Below are 18,820 nucleotides of genomic sequence, written 5' to 3'. Positions count from 1 at the left end.
GAATCCGAACTTCTCTGAGCCACATCCAATGTAGAAGCTTGCTCAAAAGCACTTTTAAGATCCAGAGTCTTATTTTCTAACAACCGCTGACGAATTGATCTAGACAGTAATCCATTAATAAAAGCATCCCGTACCGATTCGTCCTTATATTCTTCAGCCGTCACAGCCTTATAATTACAGTCAACACTAAGGCACCGAAGTGCTTGTAAATAAGTATCCAAAGATTCTCCCACCTGCTGCCTACGGGCAGATAGAAGATGACGTGCAAATACCTCATTCTTTGGTTTAACAAAAATCTTTTCCAATGTAGAAGTAGCCTCTTCATAAGTTTTACAGTGCAAAATATATTTATATACATCCGGGTCAATGTAGTTGATCAGCATATTCAGCTTATTTAGAGCCTCTTGATCCAACACACCCAAAAAGTTTTTAAATGTACAATACCAATGTTTCCATTTATCATCCACTCCAGCAGAATTGGGGTCAGCCTTGAATCGTTCTGGTTGAAGATATCGCTCCATTCTAACATAAAGTTAATAAATTGAAATAAAGAATAGATTTGCCTTCCAAAGTTAGGCTTTATTAACTTTAAAATCGGCAGCATATCTTTCTACATCCAGTCCCAACTAAAGCTAGAAAAGGACTGAATTTAAGGTAGCCACAACACAACATGTGATCATCAACTACCAATGAGATTACAACACATATCCCAAGGCAGTTAACAAACAACGAATCACAATACTTTTACTAATCAAGGAATAATCACCACAACTCCTCAATAGCGAGGTCTCCCGCAAGTGAACTTCGGTCAGGATAGTGCTGGGTTGGGGGCCGTGCCCCACCCAGCTGGGGCCATCTCTTCCACGTAGGATGAGTAGGCAAGTTCCTCCGGAGCCTGTCCGGTTTCTCCCGAAGGTCGCTGCGGGGTCTCCTCCTGGATTTGTCCAGTGGCGAGGTGATCCCCAACATTCTGTATCATTCGATGCCCAGCTCAGGCTGGGTGAACAGGGCTGCACCTTTGTCCACTCTCCTGCAAAAGAACTTAAAAGGACATGCAGCCAGGTCTCTCACTGACATGGTCGGGTCCCTCAGCCTCGGACCAAAATACAAGCATTTGGCACACTTAGAAACTTAAACTTTAAACTTAAACTTAAAACTACTAGGCCTAGAAATTCAGTATAGCCACGTTCGGGGCGCTATAGTCGGGCGGTCGCTAAAGTTTGCGCCCGGCGCAAGTTCGCGCCACCTTTGCCGATATTCAGTCGCATCGCCCCAAGAGGTTGCTGCTGCGCTAAAACAGGCGATGCACGACTATCATTAGGCGCTAAGCTGGCGGTCCGGGGCGATACCCCCGAGGGCGGGCGCAGCGCAGGTGCGGCGAGTTGCTGATTGACGGCAGACACTCTGGCGCCAGTCAGCTCTTAAAGGGGGAGGGTGGACTTGTCTGGCTGCCATGCCCTGCGCACTGCAGCCCTGAAGCAAGGCCTGACCAATGCTGGTTCATCAGTTCTACGCCCTGGACCATGGGGAAGCCCGCTATTCCTCCAAATCCCATTGTACGCTCTTGCTGCTTGTCCAGGGTCATGGGGAAGGAGATGTACTGACGTCTCCTTCTGAAAAGGGCATTGTTCACCTGTCGGATGCAGCAATGTACCGCGAACTGGGAGATGTTGGCAATGTCCCCAGTAGCGGATTGGAAGGAGCCGGTGGCATAGAAGTTGAGAGCCACCGTTACCTTCACTGCCACCAACAGAGATGTCCTGCTCCTCAGCTGTGGCTGCAGATCTCTGCGAAGCAGGTGGCAGATCTCAGTGACCACCTCCCTTCTGAATCGCAGCCTCCGAACACACTGCTCCTCAGACATGTTCAGATATGAGAACTGCTGGCGGTATACCCTGGGTAGGTAAGGCCTCCTGTGCCGACACCTGTTGGCCCTTCTCCATCTGGCCATGACTGGCACTCTCTCACGGCATCTCTGATCCCTTTGAATGCAATGCAGAAAGCCAACGTTTCCACCCATTGTAGCCCCCATTACAGTATATGTGGCGACTCAAGGCTATGGCACTGAAAGTGAAATCCAAGTGCAAAGCTCTGGCCTGAAGCCAGAAGTACCTGTGCGAGCGCTGAGTCAAAGCAGAAAGCTCTCTGCCTTTGTCTCTCACACAGAAGGATTGGCACAAAATGGCTGTCACTTATAATGCAGGAGGAGTCCCCTTTAAATAGCGCCCCCCGCACCCCGCAGCGACTGGGAACCGTTCCCCTCTACCAGTCGCTGGGGGCGCCAGGCGCAAAGAAGGGCGGCGCCACTGAAGTTCCGGTTTGGGGCGCACAAAGGGCGTTGCACGATGAAATGACGTCAGGATCTGAGCGCGCGCAAAGACTTTGCGCCGACGCTAAATCTCTAGTTAAGTTGGGGAGAGGCGCAGATCGCGCTGCGCCCGGCCGCTAGCCGCCTAGCGCCCAACATCTCCTCCTCCTAAGGCGCTACCGGCTGGCGCAAGCAACTGAATTTCTAGGCCCTAGTTATATCAAAACTTAAAATTCAAACACCTTAAAAACCAGCTATATACATTAGTTACTTAACACAAAGCTATAATACAAATGCCGCCCATCTCCAGATGGCCAGGCTAATCTCTGGTGTCACTGTTGCAGATTACTGCTGCCTGCAGCGAAGCTGGATTGCCTCCTGCTTCCGGTCCCTCGCAGCTTATGGCTGCTGTTTGGGGACCTCTGCCCTTTGGCTTCTCCCTGGTTCGGGAGGCCGCCCTACTCCACTGTAAAGTGGGTGACCATGCTATCTTGGGCTGGGGCACCCGAAGAGACCTTCTGCAAATTTAAACTTTGGCCAAAACTTAGGTCCCACTGGGGCGGGGAAGTGTCCCCATTGGTGGGCCGGACAACTTTTCCCTTGAAACAAGCCACAGTGCCTGTCTTTACAGCCTGTGAACTTGAACTTGTAGGGTCAGATTTATACAATTTTCCTGATTTTCCCTGTGTCCCATCCCTGCCTGTAATCGCTGCCACTGGCCCGGACCCATATGGGTCCCAGAAAGTGCCTGCACGTGCACCCTCCTTGGCCAGCATATCGGCCAGTCATTGTGGGGAGGCAGAGGTGGGCGAGGGGGCTGCAGCACCACTGATGGCTGCTACCTTTCCCTGATTGGCCCTGAGGAAATTTTTTATTGACTCCATGATGGACTCGACTGTATCGGGAGGAGTTTCTGTCTCTGCCTTCTGAGTTGGGGTTGCGGGGGTCCGGGCTTTATCGTCTCTCCCAGGCTTTTCACAATCCCTGTGCCAGTGGCCCTCCTCCCCGCACCTATAACAAGTGACCTTGTTCTGGGAGGGACGGCTCCCCTCCTGGCACCACTCTTTCTTGTATTGAGCCCCAGGTTTAGCCTCGTGGACCTTCCCCTCTTGCTGGGGGGTCCCACTATTCCTACCGTTCCTATATGCTACCGTGAGCTGCCGGATTACAGTCTCTTCGGTTGCTAGGGGGTCTCGGGGGTCAAACCAAGTATCAGCCTTTGCTTTTATCTGGGGCAGGCAATTGGACACCAGGCAACAAAGCCATTGGGTCCACTGCTGCTGGTTCAGTTGTGCCCTATTTTGTCCCCCTGTACACGCGCTGTTATAGACTGGCCACAGCCTGTCTGCAAATGCCTGTGGGGTCTCCCCTTCCTTCTGCAGTGTTTTCCCTATGCGATCGAATGGATTGCTGTCGTTCACACCCATGGCTTCCAGTATTTCCTCCTTTAGGTCCTCAAAACCCTTCTGCCCTCTCTTAGCCTCATCTGAAAGGGCCTGATAGAGCGTACTATCTACAGAGAAAAGCAACATTTTGGCTTTCTCTTCCTCATCACAGCCGTTAACACAGGCTGCCTGTTCTATCCCTTGGAAGTGCACTGATGGGTCTCCCTTTTCGGAGAGCAGGGGAATATGTTTCACCAGGCCTCTGAGCTGTGGGGTATCATAGGCTACCAGATAGGTATGCTGAACAGCCCCTGGGTCATTATCGTTCGCGGGCGGACCATGCCTCCGTTGTCGGAGGGGGTACGCTGGTCCTGGTCCCCGCCTGCCTAGCGGGACCTGCTGGCGTTCTCCTACCACCCCATTGTCCACCCCTTCTTGCTGCCAGAGCTCCTCAAAACCTGGAGCTGTGGGCTGCTGTCTTGGGATCTCTAATTCCCTAGCCAACCTTTCCCTGGGTGTTGCCTGTGGGGCTGTTTTACTTAGGTTGCCAGTAAAATCCGGCTGACCTGCCTTCGGGCTGATCAGACAAATCATCCCCTTTGCTCCTTTTAATGCCATGTTAAGGCTTTCTATCTCTGCCCTACAGGGGCCATGATCTGCTTCCTCAAACCTTTGGTCGCAGGCCAGCTTATAAGCTGCCTTTACCTCCCTAACCTTCCCCTCCTGCTCTGTTACTTCTGAGGTGAGGTGGGCATTCTCTTCCCGCAGTCTCATCTCGTTACTCCTTGCTTCTGTAAACTGGCACTTTAGGAACTCTATCTTGTGCCTCACATGGCTTTTGCCCTCGCTAGCTTCTTGGGTGAGGTGTGCATTTTCCTCCTGTAGCCTCATCTCACTGTCCCTAGCCTCTGTGACTTCCTGCACAAGATGCCCTATCTCTGCCTGGCATTTTGTGACCTCTAGTGCGAGGCGTGCATTTTCTTCCCGCACCCTCATCCCACTATCTCTGGCCTCATTCACCTCTCTTATGAGGCCTGGCATTTTTCAAACTCTGACTCCCGAATCTTGGCCTCTTTAACCTCCTCCCGCACCCTCATCTCACCCTTCTTAACCAAGCCACCTATACCATAATAGGTCAGCTTACACGCTGCCGCTAACTTCTGCAGGGCTACCCACAGACTAAAAGCAAGAAAAGCTAGAGCTGATGCTTTCTCCAGATCCAGACCACTTATCATATCAAGAACTGCCTCCAGTCCTGCCGCGTTCGCCAATTTGTAGGGGGGCATCTTTTACCAGGTTTACGGTAATTTACCTTCCTTTACCTGGTCTACGGTAATTTACCTGGTCAGGCAGCCTTTTTGTTTCACAGACTGAGACCAATACCAATCAGCAATTTCGAATCGCTAAACCCACCCTTCCAGTTCTGACTGGAGGAACTTATAATTAATGATATTAAAAATGGACAAATGATCTGGATGTAAGAAAGTCAAACTTTATTAAACTAAATAAACTACACCACACGATCAATGTAATCACGGTGAAATTGCTTAGATAGGGGAGGAAAAACAGGCATAACAAGGGAAAACGACTAAAATAACAATATTAACGAAATCCCATTTTACTCCCCACCCCTATGCCTATCCTAAGTTGCCTTGTGGAAGGTCAGAAAAATATGTGCTCACCACTGCAATGCTACCTCCGTGCCCTGCGATCTTAGATCTTCACTGCCCAGAAGTGAAAAACACCCCAGTATTTTAAAAGTAAACTGCTGGTGCTTTACTTCTTCAGACAGACTTCACGAACTGTAGAGGCACACGAAGGCAGGCGAGAGAGAGAGATGCTTCTCAGAAGCTATCTTTATATACCCCAACATTGGGGCCAAGATGTTTCCGCCCAAATCCAAGTTCATCTGGGCTAAAACAAAAGGATCCAAACCGTCCCCTATTGTCTGGGATGGGTTTCGAATAAAGCTTGGAGTGGTTTGAATGTGTCTTCATTCTGGGGCCGAAATGTTCCCGCCCAAATTCAAGTTCATCTGGTTAAAACAAAAGGGATCCAACTGCCCTATTGTCTAGTAATGGGTGATTCAAACACATTAATTCTTAAACTGTTCCTTTTCTTAGTTTAAAAAGTCTCTTCCGTAGTTTCGGTGTGTTCTCATTGTGTACTGGGCTTTGAATGGAGTTGGATTATTAGGTAAACAGAAGCCCTTTGTCCTGCGGTCACTGAAACCGCAGCCTAAGTGGATAATTCTTTGTGTCAACATCCTTGCAGCAGTTTCGGTAAACAAACATCGATTGCCTCTGAAGGGAAGGGAAACTCCCTTTTTGATTGACAGAATCTGACTGCCACTGCTTCGATCCTCCCCCTTTTCACAGACATCCACGAGCTGCTTCCAAGCCTCTTTGTCCTTGGCCATGCTTTCCTGACGGCCATTTTTAAACCCCTTTGCAAATTACCAAACTCAAGAGTGCATTTTTAAAATAAAATGTACTGTCTTAAAGTGTGCGAATTTTTCCACAAAGTTCCTCGATTCCGGTGTTGTCCACGTGCTGCCCAGCTCAACGCAGCCCCCCTGCGATTCTGGGTATGTTTAAAACATTGTCCAACCCAGAGGCAATTTAAAACACGCGAAGTCTTCGTCCACGATGTAGATTAATATTTCCCGATCTTCGGGGACTGAGGGGATTTTTGCGAACCCCTACATGAGTGCTTTTGGTGTCGCACTCACAGCTACAAAGCTCACGTATTCATCTGAGCCATGAGAATGTCTCTCCTGTTTTGCTGTCTCCCCCAGCAATCGTGACAGTGGGTCTGCAATATTTTGCTTGCCTGGAATGTGTATCACCTTAAAATCATACGGCTGTAATCTAAGTTCCCATCTCTCTATACGGGCACAGGGTTTAGAGTGTGGGCTGTATATCACTTGTAATGGCTTATGGTCAGTTACCAAGTTAAATTTTTGGCCATACATATATGGATGCAGCCTCTCACAAGCCCATACAAGAGCTAAGGCCTCTCTCTCTGTTTGAGAGTATTTCCTCTCACAGTCTGTTAAACTACAACTTACTTAGCATATTGGCACATCTTGTCCCTGTTGGTCCTGAACTAGTACTGCGCCTAAACCTACAGGACTGGCATCTGCTATCACCTTGGTTGGTGCGTCCTTATCAAAATATGCTAAAGTGCTGGCTCTGACCAACTCTTCCTTGAGTGCACTGAATGACTGTCTCTGTTGTGATCCAAATTTAAATGGTGTGTCTTTTATCGTCAGGTATCGCAGTGGCTCAGATAGCATTGCAAACTGCAGGATGAATCTGCTACTGTACCCAACGAGTCCCAAGAAACTCCTCACCTCTGTAGCATTCTCTGGTTCCCGAGCTTCTACCACCGCTCGCACTCTCTCTGCTGTTGGTCCGATGCCCTTTTCAGACAACAGGATTCCCATGAAAATCAATCGGTCCATGTTGAATTGGCACTTCTCTGAGTTTAGTGTCAGTCCACTTTCCATTAGTCTGGTCATGACAGCGTGCAGGCGTCTGTCGTGCGTTTCCTGGTCGTGTACATGCACGATAATGTCGTCTGAGATGTTTTCAACACCCTCTATTCCAGCTAAGGCATTAGCTATCTCGTGCTGATATTGCTCACTAGCTGAAGATACACAGAATATCAGCCTCTTGTACCTGTATACTCCGTTATGTACTGCAAACGTTGTGATTTCTCGTGACTCAGGGGTCAGTTCTAGCTGGTGATAACCCCATTTAGCTTACTAAACACCGTCGAGCCGTTCATACCTTGGAGTATCTCATCAACGGTGGGGATTGGATATCGTTCCCTCATTATTGCCTGGTTTGCTCGTCTCATGTCTAGGCATAACCTTACATCCTTATCCGCTTTTGGTACAATAACCACAGGATTTACCCATGGGGTAGGACCAGTTACAGGTTCGATAATGTCCATGTCCCTCAATTGTTTTATTTTGGCTTCTACTGCCCCCCCTTAAGTTGAATGGTATATGCCTGAGTGGCTGGGCCACAGGCTTCACTTGTGGGTCGATATACAAACTGATCTGTTTTGTGTTCAGCCTTCCTACTCCCTGGAACACCTTTGGATACCGCTGTTCTAGTAGCTGTCTTACATCTACCACAGCTGAGACATCTGCGCCTATTTTTAGAACTCCCAGTTTCATGGCTGTCTCCCTTCCTAGCAACGGCTCTCCATGGCCTTTAACCACAATGAACTCTGCCTGCTCAGTTCTCTTACCTATTGTAATCCCACATGTGAATATACCTTAAACTGACAGTGGTCGGCTAGAAGCATAAGAGAATAACTTTCTCTCTGTCTTAGGGACATGTGACTGACAGTTAATGTGTTCTGACTTTAATCCTTCCCATGTATTCTCATCTATCACATTATTAGTTGCACCCGAATCAATTAACACTCTCAGGTTTACTCCCCCCACACTAAAGGTAAGTCTCTCTGTCACGTTATTTCCGGTAACAGCAAATGCACAGTTATTTTGTTCCTCTACATTGTTCACACTGTGTTTCTTTGTACCCTTTGTGCGGCATACTTTGGAGAAATGATCCTTTCCCTTGCACTTATGACACGTTTGTCCGCGTGCTGGGCATTTCGGATCTCTGCCCATGTGGTCTGTGTGTCCACATCTGTAACATTTCCTTTCGTTCCTATCGCCATTTCCCTTTGGTTTCTCTGTCAAGCTTTTCGCATAATACCCTCTTTTCTGCGTAACACGACGAACAGTATCTGTCTCCGCCTTCTCTGTACATGACATGGCTGACATCTGCTCCTCGACGTTTTCACATAGTGAGGCCAATTGTAATGTGCGGGCGAGCGTTAGACCATGCCCTTCCTCTAGCAATTTCCTCCGCACATAGGCTGACGTGCACCTCCTCAGGATAGCGTCTCTTATTTGATTATCCGCATCCCCCCCAAAAGCACAGTCTTTAGCAGCCTGCCTCAAGCGAGTAGCAAATTGTTGCACAGTCTCACCTGCCCTCTGGGACAACTTATGAAAAGTCTGTCTAGCAAATGCTGCATTGACCTGGGGCACGAAGTCGTGATTCAAAGCACTAACCGCCGCCGTGTAGTCTGCTGGCTCTCCTGTGTCCGGTAGAGTCGAAAAGATATCCTGGCCATCTGGTCCTGCTAGGTGTAGAAGTAGAGCTCTTCTCCTCTGCTTTGTGGCACCTGTAGAGGTATCGCTGATAATGAGTCCTTTGCCGTCGGCATAAAGCTCAAAAGATGTTAACCACCTCGTCCATCTCGGACCCAACGTGGCTGACTCGGCGAAACATGCAAAATTTTGAATGCCGGTCTTCTCCATCCTAGCTAACTAAAACTTGGGCAACTACCTATTTAAAATGATTCTGTCCGTTATCCTCGTTGCCAATGTTGTATCTATGCTTTAATACGTTCAATCAAGCATGTGGATACATCGAATTAAATCAGAGTCAGGCAGACAGGCTTCTAACTGTGATCTTTACTTTATTGGTAAAATGGCTGACTGCTGCTTTCTTGGGTAATTCCCATAATGCAATGCACATTACATTACCGTATTAACTGGTGTTAAACTCACACATTACATTACTGTATTGACTGGTGTCAAACTCGCAATCAATACTGCATTGGTTTTGATCTTCCAAAATTCCCTAGATTCTAGAACGGTCCCAGCAGATTGGAAGGTCGCAAATGTAACACTGCTATTCAAGAAAGGAGAGAGAGAGAAAACAGGGAACAACAGGTCAGTTAGCCTGACATCAGTCATCGGGAAAATGCTGGAATTCATTGTTAAGGAAGTGGTATCAGGGTACTTGGAAAATCATAACATGATTAGACAGAGTCAACATGATTTTATGAAAGGCAAATCGTGTTTGACAAATTTATTCGAGTTTTTTGAGGGTACAGAGATTTACAAGGATGTTGCTGGGACTAGAGAATCTTGGCTATGAGGAAAGACTGGATAGGCTGGGTCTGCTTTCCTTGGAACAGAGGAGGCTGAGGGGAGACCTTATTGAGGTGTATAAAATTATGAGAGGCATAGATAAAGTAGATAGAAAAGACCTATTTCCCTTAGCAGAGGGGTCAAAAACCAGGGGGCACAGATTTAAAGTAATTGGTGGAAGGTTTAGAGGGGATTTGAGGGGAAATTTCTTCACCCAGAGGGTTGTGGGGGTCTGGAACTCACTGCCTGAAAGGGTGGTAAAGGCAGGAACCCTAACCACATTTAAAAAGTACTTGGATGTGCTCTTGGGATGCTCTAACCTGCAGGGCTACGGACCAAGAGCTGGGAAGTGGGATTAGGCTGGATAGCTCTTTGTTGGCCGGTGCGGACACGATGGGCTGAAGTGACCTTCCGTGCTGTAACTTTCTATGATTCTTTCTATGATTCTACTTGCCTTGGAGGCGGTGCAACAAAGGTTCACTAGATTATTTCCTGGGATGAGAGGCTGTCCTATGAGGAGAGATTGTGTAGAATGGGCCTATACTCCCTGGAGTTTAGAAGAATAAGAGGTGAATTGAAACATACAAGATTCTGAAGGGGATTGACAGGGTAGATGCTGAGAGGTTGTTTCCCCTGGCTGGAGTGTCTAGAACTAGGGGGCATAGTCTCAGGAAAAGGGGTAGGCCATTTAAGATGGAGATGAGGAGGAATTTCTTCACTCAGAGGGTTGTGAATTTTTGGAATTCTCTGCCCTAGAGGGCTGTGAATGCTGAGTCTTTGACTATATTCAAGGCTGAGATAATTTTGGACTCATGGGGAATCAAGGGATATGGAGATCGGGCGGGAAAGTGGAGTTGAGGTTGTTAATCAGCCATGATCTTATTGAATGGCGGAGCAGGCTTGTGGGGCTGTATGGCCTACTCCTGCTCTTAATTCTTATGTTCTTATGTAAACAAGCAGATGGGGCCTCGATTTAACATCTCATCCAAAGATGGCCCCTCCGACAGTGCGGCACTCCCTCAGCACTGCACTGGAGACTCAGCCTAGATTTTGTGCTCAAGTTCTGGAGTGGTGCTTGAGCCCACAACCTTTTGAGGTAGAGGTGGGGGTGCTACCAGTGATACAAGCAGACGCAAGTCTGAAGAGACAACAAAGGAGTTAGATCCAATCTGTAAAGGGGCAGATGGCCCCCTGCTCCACGGTGCTGTGGCCAGGGTCAGGATGGCGTGACTAGAAGTGAGGCAGGTACGGGGATCCAGGAGGTAGTGTCGGAGGAGCCGCAGCCCTTGCTCTTGTCCAACAGGTTTGAGGCTCTTACTCCCTGTGAGGATGGGAACAGGGACTGCGGGGAGGATGAGCAACCTGGCCACAGCACCGTGGAGCGGGGGGCCATTCAAGTGGGGGGAGTTAAAAGAAATGTTGTAGTGGTAGGGGATAGTATCGTTAGGGGGGTAGATAGAGTTCTTTGCAGCCGAGAGCGAGAGTCCCGAAGGCTGTGTTGCCTGCCCGGTGCCAGGGTTAAGGACATCTCCTCTGGGCTGGAGAGAGACTTGGAGTGGGAGGGGGAGGATCCAGTTGTCGTGGTCCATGTTGGTACCAACGGCATAGATAGGACAAGGAAGGAGGTTCTGCTGAGGGAGTTTGAGCAGCTAGGGGCCAAATTAAAAAGCAGAACCACAAGGGTAATAATCCCTGGATTACTACCTGAGCCACGTGCAAATTTGGCTAGGGTAAATAAAATTAGAGAGTTAAATGCGTGGCTCAAAGACTGGTGTGGGAGAAATGGGTTTTGCTTCCTGGGACACTGGCATCAGTACTGGGACAGGAGAGAGCTGTTCCGTTGGGACGGACTTCACTTGGCCAGCGCTGGGACTGGAATCCTGGCGAATCGAATAACTAGGGCTGTAGAGAGAGCTTTAAACTAATTAGTGGGGGGGAGGTTTTAAGAGAGCGAAAAATAAAAATGACAGCGGAGAAGGCAATAGAGCAAGGTAGCAGTGGGGGAATTAAAAACCAGAGCGTGTCAGGAAGGGACAGAATGTATAATGATAAAGGTAAAGTAGTAAAAGGGGTAAAAGCAGGAATAAATTGTCAGAAAACATATTTGAAAGTTCTTTATCTGAATGCACGCAGCATTCGTAACAAATTGACGAGTTGACGGTACAAATAACTACACATGGGTATGATCTGGTGGCCATTACGGAAACATGGGTGCAAGATAATCATGACTGGGAACTAAACATACAAGGGTATTTGACAATTAGGAAGGACAGACAGGAAGGAAAGGGAGGTGGGGTTGCTATGTTAATCAAGGATGGAATCACTGCAATAGTCAGAAATGATATTGGGTCAAAGGATCAGGATAGTGAAACAGTAAGGAATAATAAGGGGAAAAAGTCACTAGTGGGCGTAGTCTATAGGCCTCCTAACAGTTGCAACTCTGTTGGTCGGAGTATAAATCAGGAAATAGTTGGGGCTTGTAATAAGGGGACAGCTATAATCATGGGGGATTTTAACTTTCATATTGACTGGACTAATCAAATTGGGCATGGCAGCATTGAGGAAGAGTTCATAGAGTGTATTAGGGATGGGTTCCTTGAGCAGTATGTAACTGAGCCAACCAGGTGGCAGGCAATCTTAGATCTGGTCCTGTGTAATGAGACAGGATTAATAAAAAATGTCCTCGTAAAGGATCCCCTTGGAATGAGTGACCATAATATGGTTGAATTCCAAATTCAGTTTGAGCGTGAGAGAGTTGGATCTCAAACCAGCGTACTAAGCTTAAATAAAGGAGATTATGAAGGTATGAGAGTAGAATTGACTAAAGTGGACTGGGAAAACAGATTAAAGTGTAAGACGGTACAAGAGCAGTGGTCTACATTCAAGGAGATATTTCACATCTTTCAAGATAAATATATTCCACTGAGGAAAAAGGGGAGTAAAAGAAAAGACAGCCATCCATGGCTTAGTAAAGTAATAAAGGATAGTATTCGACTGAAAACAAGGGCCTATAAAGTAGCCAAATCTAGTGGGAGGATAGAAGATTGGTAAGCATTTAAAAGCCAGCAAACAATAACTAAAAGATTAATTAAGAAAGGGAAGATAGATTATGAAAGTAAACTAGCAAAAAATATAAAAACAGATAGCAAGAGTTTCTACAGCTATATAAAAAGAAAAAGGGTGGCTAAAGTGAACGTTGGTCCCTTAGAGGATGGGACCGGGAAACTAGTGGTGGGGAACATGGAGATGGCAAAGACGCTGAACAAATATTTTGTATCAGTCTTTACAGTAGAGGACACTAAAAATATCCCAACACTGGACAAACAGGGGGCAATGGGGGGGGGAGGGGGAGGAGCTAAACACGATTAAAATCACTAAGGAGATGGTACTCAGTAAAATAATGGGATTTAAGGCGGATAAATCCCCCGGACCTGATGGCCTACATCCTAGGGTCTTGAGAGAAGTGGCGGTAGGGATTGTGGATGCATTGGTGATCATTTTCCAGAACTCCCTGGACTCAGGAAAGGTCCCGGCAGATTGGAAAACTGCTAATGTAACACCCTTATTTAAGAAGGGAAGTAGACAAAAAGCTGGAAATTGTCGACCAGTTAGCCTAACATCTGTGGTTGGCAAAATGTTGGAGTCCATTATTAAGGAAACAGTAACAGAGCATTTGGATAAACATAATTTAATAGGACAGAGTCAGCATGGTTTTACGAAGGGGAAGTCATGTTTGACAAATTTGCTTGAATTCTTTGAGGATGTAACATACAGGGTGGGTAAAGGGGAACCAGTGGATGTAGTGTATTTGGACTTCCAAAAGGCATTTGACAAGGTTCCACACAAAAGATTACTGATCAAAATAAAAAATCACGGGATTGGGGGTAATATCCTGGCATGGGTGAAAGATTGGCTATCTAACAGAAAACAAAGAGTTGGGATAAATGGTTCGTTCTCGGGCTGGCAATCAGTAACTAGTGGTGTTCCGCAGGGGTCAGTGCTGAGACCCCAACTCTTTACAATCTATATTAACGATTTGGAGGAAGGGACCGAGTGCAACATATCCAAGTTTGCCGACGATACAAAGATGGGAGGGAAAGCAGTGAGTGAGGAGGACATAAAAAACCTGCAAAAGAACATAGACAGGCTAAGTGAGTGGGCAGAGATTTGGCAGATGCAATATAATGTTGGAAAGTGTGAGGTTATGCACTTTGGCAGAAAAAATCAAAGAGCAAGTTATTATCTAAATGGAGAGAAACTGCAAAGTGCTACAGTACAAAGGGATCTGGGGGTCCTGGTGCATGAAACACAAAAAGTTAGTATGCAGGTGCAGCAGGTGATCAGGAAGGCCAATGGAATCTTGGCTTTTATTGCAAGGGGGATGGAGTATAAAAACAGGGAAGTCTTACTGCAGTTATACAGGGTATTGGTGAGGCCACACCTGGAATACTGCGTGCAGTTTTGGTTTCCATATTTAAGAAAAGATATACTTGCTCTCGAGGCAGTTCAGAGAAGGTTCACTCGGTTGATTCCGGAGATGAGGGGGTTGACGTATGAGGAAAGGTTGAGTAGGTTGGGACTCTACTCATTTGAGTTCAGAAGAATGAGAGGCGATCTTATCAAAACATATAAGATTGTGAGGGGGCTTGATCGGGTGGATGCAGTGAGGATGTTTCCACTGACGGGTGAGACTAGAACTAGGGGGCATAATCTTAGAATAAGGGGCTGCCCTTTCAAAACTGAGATGAGGGGAAACTTCTTCACTTAGAGGGTGGTAAATCTATGGAATTTGCTACCTCAGAGAGCTGTGGAAGCTGCAACATTAAATAAATTTAAAATGGAGATAGACAGTTTCCTAGCAGATAAGGGAATTAGGGGTTACGGGGAGAGGGCAGGGAAGTGGACGTGAGTCTAGATTCAGATCAGCCATGATCCTATTGAATGGCGGAGCAGGCCCGAGGGGCCGTATGGCCGACTCCTGCTCCTACTTCTTATGTTCTTATGTTCTTAACACATTTAAGTGTGAGGCACTACATACTAAAAGAAAACATGGTCGTCATATTGTCTCTATGAATATTATCAAGATGGCTACATTACCAGATCATATGTGTGTAAAGTCATTCTTTGGTTCATAGTGAAGGAGAACTTGCTGGTGGGAGTGGGGCTCAGCGTGAGACAAATATCTGAAAATTTTAACACATTTCCTCAAACATCCTAACATTAACAACAACCACATCGTGCATTTATATAGTGCGTTTAATGTAGTAAAAATGTCCCCAAGATGCTTCACAGTAGCGTTATCAGACAAAATTTGACACCGAGCCATATAAGGAGATATTAGGACAGGTGACCAAAAGCTTGGTCAAAGAGGTAGGTTTTAAGGAGTGTCTTAATTGAGGAGAGAGAGGTAGAGAGGTTCAGGGAGGGAATTGCAGAGTTTAGGGCCGAGACAGCTGAAGGCTCAGCCGCCAATGGAGGGGTGAAAGAAATTGGGGATGCACAAGAGGCCACAATTGGAGGAGAGCAGAGTTCTCGGAGGGTTGTAGGCAACATTCCCTCTAAGCTGCACGGTCGCGCAGCTCTCTGCTGGTCCCACGTGGCCTGGGACTGGCTTTTACAATGTTAAATTTCGCGCATGCGTGAAACTGTGAATGGGCTGCGCAGCCCCTTACAGGGGCCACGCACCCAAAGAAAATTAGGGGAACATTGGTTGTAGGGTTGGAAGAGGTTACAGAGGCATGGAAGGATTTGAAAACAAGGATGAGAATTTAAAAATCGAGGCGTTGCCAGACCGGGAGCCAATATAGATCAGTGGCCATGGGATTGATAGGTGAACAGGACATTGTGCGAGTCAGGATACGGGCAGCAGTTTTGGATGAGCTTAAGTTTACGAAGCGTGGTAGGTGGGACGCTGGCCAAGGTACCATTTGAACAGTCAAATGCATGGGATGTGGGTTTCAGCAGCAGATGAGCTGAGGCAGGGGCTGTGACAGGCAATATTACGGAGTTATGATATTACATAAAGTTGAAAGGAGTTTATGGCTGGTACTAGACTCAGCACATAAACGTCCCATTACTGTGGAGCAACATTTGACAAAGCAAGTAGAATCCTGCATTCTGTTGCTAAATCAATGGAGTATAAGTCAGAGGAGTCATGCTGAAACTATACAGTGCTCTGTGTCCAGTTTTGGTCAGTGCTACACAACGGAGGCATTCAAATCCTGAAATGTGGTACAGAGAAGGGGCACAAGGCTGGACCCAGATGTCAGAGATTTGAATTATGAGGGAAGGTTGGAAAAATGCGGATCTTTCAGCCTTGAAAGGAGATGACCTAGAGCTATGCGAGCTATGAAATGGTACAGAAAGGGGTAAAAGCGGAACATTACTTTAAGATAGGCTCTGAAAGCAAGAAAAGAGAGCACAGGTTCAAACTGGTGAAAGGCCAAGAGTAAGTAATTCTTGGCATGAACTTCTAGGTAGGGGAGGGAAGCAAAAAATCTTGGAGTCAATTAAGAGACAGCAGGAAGTTGTGATGGGTGACTATGGAATTTTGTAGATGAATTAATTAAGTTGGGTCAAGCATCCTTCCTCACCTGTATTTTTCTTGTGTTTTGATGAAAGGTATCAATAGGGATTTATACTTGCCTGTGGACATTTCACAGGGTTATTTTTAATATGGAAGCAAGAATTCATATTTAAGCATTTTTGTTAAAATCTCTGTTAAATGTGGTACCATGAAAGTAATATCAGTTCTCTGCATTTTATCTAGAATTAATTTACTAACTCGGGCCATTTCATACTCATTCTATTTTCTATTGAAGTTGATATGGTCAGATACAGAGCATTCAGACCTGATTCAGCAGAAATATCCCAGATATGTATTATCAGAATGACCAGTCTTTAAAATGAGTGGGGGAGGAAGTATGACCAATTGCTGTGCATGACATGCCTAGCATACCAATCAATTGGCATGTAATCCAGCGAGTTGAAACTGCTGGTTTTGCCCTTATTAATCCTATAATACTGTATAATTTCACTTAGTATGAGTGCCTCATTGATTTATTCCATTTTTAGATTACATGATGGCAGCGGTCAGTGCCAATGTCCAGGGTGATGGCGTTTGCTGGGTTAGGTTTGGGGGTCAAGCAGGTAGCAGGCCTAGGGTGAGGAGCTGGATTGATTTTCCGAAGAATGATAATCAGATTAGAAAGGAAGGCCGGGAGTGGAGCACATCTGGGAATGGGAGGAGAACAGACAAAAGCCCAGATATTGAGTACAGGCACAGCAGATTCCGGTACCTGCCTCTCTTCCGCGGCTACGTTTGCACCCGGGTGGCCCTGGAGATGGAGCATGCGGTGTCTGCCGGCACGCTCGAGGCTTTCTGCGACCGGTGGACACCGGGGGGACTGGAGTGCTTCACCACCACTGGAAATGGAATTTTAATTTCATTTGTTAAGTTTCCTTTTACTTTGTTTTTTAAGTTACAGTCCTTATTGATTGTGCCCCTTTAAAATGGGGGCACTTGCTGGAACCTAATTAGGCAATTGCCTGAGATAAAAAGAGTCAGCAGATCCTGTGAAGGAATAAGGGAATGAGCCATATAACCTATTCAGAAAAATACACTATCTTATGAAAGAATTCTCGCCTTATTAAAGCATGATGACAAACTGGGTTTGGAAATTTAGAAACCTAACTATGAAATAGCTATGAAAGAATTCTGGCTATTAAGATAAGACAGTTGTTGACCCTGAATAAATAACCTGATTGAAACAGAAGGTGAAGGGCTCCGACAGGCTGGCCTTTAGGAACAAAGACAATGGTTCACCCTGAATAAGGTGTTCTAATTTAAACTTCGTAAAGATGGCACATAAGATAAGGAACATCTGCCCTCGTAAAGATGACATAAAATAATGAACACCTACCCTTCACACTATTTTTATATGGTCAACCCAGAACACCTGGAGATGAAACAAGATTCTGGCTGATGTAGCAGTAAGAATTGCAGAGGTCGGCAGAAAGATGAATAGGGATAATTAACTTACATCAGCAGAAAACCTTAAAGGAAATACCACTGGAAAAGGGTATAAATATTAAAGTTTCAAATGGGATACCAGAGTCACTTTAATCGGGCAAGGTGATTCTCGGCTACAGAGGCAACTCTGTAGTCTCCAACACTTTGTACCTCAGGAATCAAAGATATTTGATATTGATGGATATCCCGTATAGAAAACTTTAAGGGGAAAAAATTCAGTTGATAGCGCCACCTGTTAGCACCTTAAGAGGGCGCTAAGTGGGGCGCAAACCAACTAGCGGCCGGGCGCGGTGATATCTGTGCCTCTCGCGAAATTGACCAGGCATTTTGTGGTGGTGCTAAACAATACCGCCCGATCTCCTGCACACGCAGATCTTGACGTCATTCGAGAGTGCAACGCCCTTGGGGCGCTCCAGATCGGAAATTCAGTGGCGCCCCCCTCCTTTCCGCCTGACGCTACCAACGACAGGTTGACTGGAACGCATCCCAGTCACTGTGGGGCTGGGGGGGCGCTATTTAAAGGGGCCCTCTTCCTGGCTTTTGTGTGGTAGCCATTTTTGCACCACTCGTTCTGAGAGAGAGAGAGAGATTTGCAGAGAGACAAAGAGAGAAAGAGAGACTTCTGCATTGAGTCAACGCTGTCTGAGGTAGTTTTGGCTTCTGACCATAACTTTACATGTACAGGAAGCTCGTTTTTTATCCGGCACCGACGGGACCGGCGTGGTGCCGATTTATCAAAAAGTCCGGATTACAGAGAGTTATAGTTAAAAGGTACGAGAGCTCCGTACACAGCAACAAATCCAAGCTTCCCTGTTGCTTAGCAACAGGTGCAAGAAGCCCGACCACAGACCAAGCGTCCCTGTTGCTTAGCAACAAGTGCAGGAACCCCCGATTACACAGCCAAGAATCAAGAAACGGCCACTAATATGAAGAAAAACTTAACTGAACCTACTCCTGAATTTTGATGGTTAACCGAGATTTCCGGTTGTTTGGGTGCCGGTAAATCGAGAGTTTCCTGTACTTTGCTTTTTGACCTTCATAACTTTGATTGCCCAGATACTATGGGGGCTGCAATGAATGGGAACATCGTCCTTCTCCATCACATTCGGAGGGCACAGAGACGCAGAGAG

Source organism: Somniosus microcephalus, chromosome 8 (genome assembly GCF_052327205.1).
Source record: "Somniosus microcephalus isolate GS21.2 chromosome 8, FLI_Smic_1.0, whole genome shotgun sequence".
NCBI lineage: Eukaryota > Metazoa > Chordata > Chondrichthyes > Squaliformes > Somniosidae > Somniosus > Somniosus microcephalus.
This window is presented reverse-complemented; position numbering follows the sequence as displayed.